Source organism: Theropithecus gelada, chromosome X, assembly GCF_003255815.1.
Source record: "Theropithecus gelada isolate Dixy chromosome X, Tgel_1.0, whole genome shotgun sequence".
Taxonomy (NCBI): domain Eukaryota; kingdom Metazoa; phylum Chordata; class Mammalia; order Primates; family Cercopithecidae; genus Theropithecus; species Theropithecus gelada.
The window spans coordinates 75,530,177-75,535,126 of NC_037689.1; the positions used below are offsets into that span (position 1 = coordinate 75,530,177).

A 4,950-nucleotide genomic window follows, 5' to 3' on the forward strand; every position below is an offset into this window, starting at 1 on the left:
GTTGATGGGTGCAGCACACCAACATGGCACAAGTATACATATGTAACAAACCTGCACGTTATGCACATGTACCCTACAACTTAAAGTATAATAATAATAAATAAATTTTAAAAAAAATAAAAAAATAAAAAAAAAATAAAAAAAAATCTCTAAATTCCTATACTCAAATGAGTACTCTCTCAGCAGTGGAAAAGCATACTGACTACTCTATAAAATTTATCTGGAGGCCACCTCCATGCAGAGTCAACACTAAGCAGGGGTAAGAATCCTGAAACAATGAAATCTGGAAGTATATTCTTCATGTTAATATTTTCCCTATCTCCCAAATCTGTTAAAACTTCAATAATAACAATAAGAATAATGTCAGCAAATATAATTTTAACAGTTACCATGTATTTAATATATTCTCTTTTCCAAACACTTACAATTCATCATCTTATTTAATTCTTATTACAACTCTGTGAGGTATTTTTATTTCTAATTTACAAATAAGGACAATCAGGCTCAGGGGTTGAAATGACTGACTTAATGTCACACAGCTCGTAACTGACAGACCTGGGATTCAAACCAAGATCTCTTTGATTCTAAAGCCTGGGCCCTTTCTACTTCATCTAATATATTTCTAAACAGACTCATGAGGCTTTTTATTCTCTTCTCTAACATACTACCCAAATACAGATTTTGTAGGTACAGCACCAAATTTTATCTTTTTTTTTTTTTTTTTTTTTTTTTTGCAGACAGCATGGTTGTACGTAAGATCTCAGACACGGGATCAGGCAGATCTGAGTTTGAATACAAGCTTCATCACTAATAAGTTATATATCTTTGGACAAGTGTATTAGTCCGTTTTCACACTGTTATAAAAAATACCTGAAACTAAGTAACTTACACAGAAAAGAGTTTTAATTGGCTCATGGTTCCTCAGGCTGTATAGGAGGCATGGGTGGGGAGGCCTCAGAAAACTTTCAGTCATGGTGAAAGGGGAAGCTAGCATGTCTTGCACAGTCACAGCAGGAGAAAGAGAGAGAAGGGGAAGGTGCTACACACTTTTAAATAACCAGATCTCATGAGAACTCACTCTCTTGAGAACAACAAGGGGGAAATCCACGCATACCCATGATTCAATCACCTCCCACCAGGCCTCTCCTGTAACGCTGTGGATTACAATTTGACATGAGATTTGGACTGGAACACAAATCCAAACCATATCAACAAGTTACTTATCCTCTCTGAGTCTCAATTTTCTCATCTGTTAAAGGGGATTAAAACTAGTACCCACTGGGCTATTGTGAGGAAAAATGAGACAATGCATATAAAGACCTCAGAAATAATAATTACTCAGCAAAGGTTACTAATCTTTGCTTTTTCAAAAATACCCTTGCTTGTTTGTCATAATTATACCACATATTGATAATCTGTCAACTTTTTTGATATGGAGGAGATAAAAGAACACTGGCAACTGTTGACTCTTTCAAGCCAAGGATAAAAGTAAACATAATCAACTCTGGTGAATGGGAAAATGGAGACATCATTGCAGCACTCTTCACAATACCAAAACATAGGAGTCGAGCACAGTGGCTCATGCCTGTAATTCCAGCACTTTGAGAGGCTGGGTTGGGAGGATTGCTTGAGCCCAGAAATTTGAGATCAGCCTGGGCAACTAAGTGTGGCCCTGTCTCTCTATTTTAAAAAATAAACAGTAAAAAAGCATGAAATTGACCTAAATGCCAATCAGTGGTAGACTGGGTAAATAAAATGTGGTGCACATACATAGAATACTATGCAGCCATAAAAAAGAATAAAACCATGTGATTTGCAGCAACATGGATGAAGCTGGAAGACATTATCCTAAAGAAACTAACAGAGGGACAGAAAATGAAAGACCACATGTTGTCACTTATAAGTGGGAGTGAAACATTGAGTATATACAGACACAAAGAAGGGATCAACAGACACTGGGGCTTACTTGAGGGTGGAGGGTGAGGATGAAAATACTACCTATCAGTACTATGTTTATTCCCTGGGTGACAAAATTATCTGTGCACCAAACTCCCATAACATGTAATTTATCCATAAAACAAACCTGCACATGTACCCCGATCCTAAAATAAAAGTTAAAAAAAATCATTATGTCAAGAAGATATCTTTATGTGTATGTTCATCACAGCACTATTCACAATAGCCCAGATGTAGAATCAACCTAAATGTCCATCAATAAATGAATGGATAAAGAAAATAGTTGATGCACACAATGGAATACTATTCAGCCATTAAAAAGCATAAAATAATGTTTTATGCAGCAACATGAATGGAACTGGAGGCCATTATCTTACATGAAACTCTGGATTCTTAGAGCGTTAGTATAAGTATCAAATAAGTTGGGTTCTAGTCCTGGCTCTCCAACTTACTAGCTGAGTTATTTTGTTAAATTCTTTAACCTTTCTGTGTCACAGACTTCTTCAACTAAAATACTTTTTTACAATTTGAAATGTTATGGTGTAAATAATATGTTACACTTAAATAGAATTTCTAATTTATAAAATGTATTTCCGTTTTCTCTCATTTGTTCCTTACAACATCCCTGGGGGATGCTGGGGAGGTGTTTCTACTGTGTTTGAAAAAATTAGAGGCAGTACCTAAGCTGGAGCGGGGTAGAGGCGGGCCGGCACCCACTTCTGACCTCCGGTGCTGCCGGCCTCAAGATCAGGCATGGCCCAGAACTTGAAGGACTTGCCGGGACGGCTGTCCGCGGGGCCCCGGGGCATGGGCACGGCATTGAAGCTGTTGCTGGGGGCCGGCGCGGTGGCATACGGTGTCCGCGAATCCGTGTTCACTGTGGAAGGCGGGCATAGAGCCATCTTCTTCAATCGGATCTGTGGAGTGCAGCAGGACACTATCCTGGCCGAGGGCCTTCACTTCAGGATCCCCTGGTTGCAGTACCCCATTATCTACGACATTCGGGCCAGACCTCGAAAAATCTCCTCCCCTGCAGGCTCCAAAGACCTACAAATGGTGAATATCTCCCTGAGAGTGCTGTCTCAACCCCAATGCTCAAGAGCTTCCTAGCATGTACCAGTGCCTAGGGCTGGACTACGAGGAACGAGTGCTGCCGTCCATTGTCAACGAGGTGCTCAAGAGTGTGGTGGTCAAGTTCAATGCCTCACAGCTGATCACCCAGCAGGCCCAGGTATCCCTGTTGATCCGCCGGGAGCTGACAGAGAGGGCCAAGGACTTCAGCCTCATCCTGGATGAAGTAGCCATCACAGAGCTGAGCTTTAGCCGAGAGTACACAGCTGCTGTAGAAGCCAAACAAGTGGCCCAGCAGGAGGTCCAGCGGGCCCAATTCTTGGTAGAAAAAGCGAAGCAGGAACAGCGGCAGAAGACTGTGCAGGCCGAGGGCGAGGCCGAGGCTGCCAAGATGCTTGGAGAAGCACTGAGCAAGAACCCTGGCTACATCAAACTTCACAAGATCCAAGCAGCCCAGAATATCTCCAAGACGATCGCCACATCATAGAACCGTATTTATCTCATGGCTGACAACCTCACGCTGAACCTACAGGATGAAAGTTTCACCAGAGGAAGTGACAGCCTCATCAAGGGTAAGAAATGAGCCTAGTCACCAAGAACTCCATCCCCAGAGGAAGTGGATCTGCTTCTCCAGTTTTTGAGTAGCTAGCCAGGGGTCCAGCACAGCCCTACCCCACCCCAGTATCATGCGATGGTCCCCCACATCGGTCCCCTGAACCCTTCTTTGATTAAGAAAGACTGAAGACCAGCCCCTTTTCTGGGGAATTACTTTCCTCCTCCCTGTGTTAACTGGGGTTGTTGGGACTATTGTGTGACTTCTCAGTGATTTCCTACAGTGTTGTTCCCTCCCTCAAGGCTGGAAGGAGATAATCACCAACCCAGGAATTCCCAATAAATTTTTACTACTTAACCTGAAAAAAAAAAAGAAAAAATTAGAAAACTATGGCCCAGAAAAATTAGAGGATTTGCTTAAGGTTGAACGTCCTTTCCACCACACCATGTTGAATTTTAAACTGAGGCTTTATGGTCAGTTTAATAATCTACTTTTTAAAATCCAGACATCCACGCTAACATCCGTGGAAGGAAACCAAATTTAACATGGGATGTTTTCATTTACCATTAGTAAAAATAATTATGAAACTTTATGGACAAATTTGAGCATGCCTTTATGAGTACAAACTTCTGAACCTAGTTGAAACGGCCCACCCAAACCATATAGTCTCAGCCTGTTGTCTCATTGCACAAATAAAGACTTGAATAAAAGGAGGTTAAAAACCTAAATGAAAGCAAAAAATATGAGGTTAATCCTGTTACTTAAGACGTAGCCAAAAATCAATAGTAGGTCTAGCATTAGTGAGTTGTAGTCTAAATCCCACATATTTGGCAAAATCCATCATTTTATTTCCAACCTATGTCAAGGCACTTGGCTATAGGGAGTTCTTTCAGTTTTATAATTGCAGCAACTTTTAATCATAACAAGTTAAAGTATAAAGAGGCTCATTATTCTGCTTATAAGATAATCCTACTTTATTTTACTATATTGAGAACTCAGAGTAAAATATGGTGATAACTATGAGCAAAGGCAAAGAAAAGCACTATCCAAAGTTATCTGTTGTCCATTGAACAGCTAACTCAATTCATTTTCTTCCAAAATCAGCAGCACAACATTTTTACTCTCCTATAACTATTGAAAATCATAGTTTCTATCAAAACTGACCCAATAGAAGGACATGGTGTTTCTCCAACTGTTTAATTTCAGAAGAAGTATTTAGTATGCTGTCAACATTTCCCTTTGAGAGTCAATGCAAATTTGTTCTCCTTTTGCTTCCTCTGAATATTGAAAAGTGAGCTCTAATGCTATAAAATTTTTCCTGAGTTCATGTTGTTGTGACAGGGGTCTGCATTTTCTCAGGAAAGGAAATA

General features: G+C 40.2%; 1 pseudogene across 1 annotated transcript; it reads left to right on the forward strand.

Annotated features, from left to right (window-relative positions):
• The first annotated feature begins 2,709 nt into the window (after positions 1 to 2,709).
• Positions 2,710 to 3,945, forward strand: LOC112616065 (annotated as a pseudogene). Its single transcript, XR_003117554.1, has one exon. The product of XR_003117554.1 is annotated as a prohibitin-2 pseudogene (transcript).
• Positions 3,946 to 4,950: the final 1,005 nt, after the last annotated feature.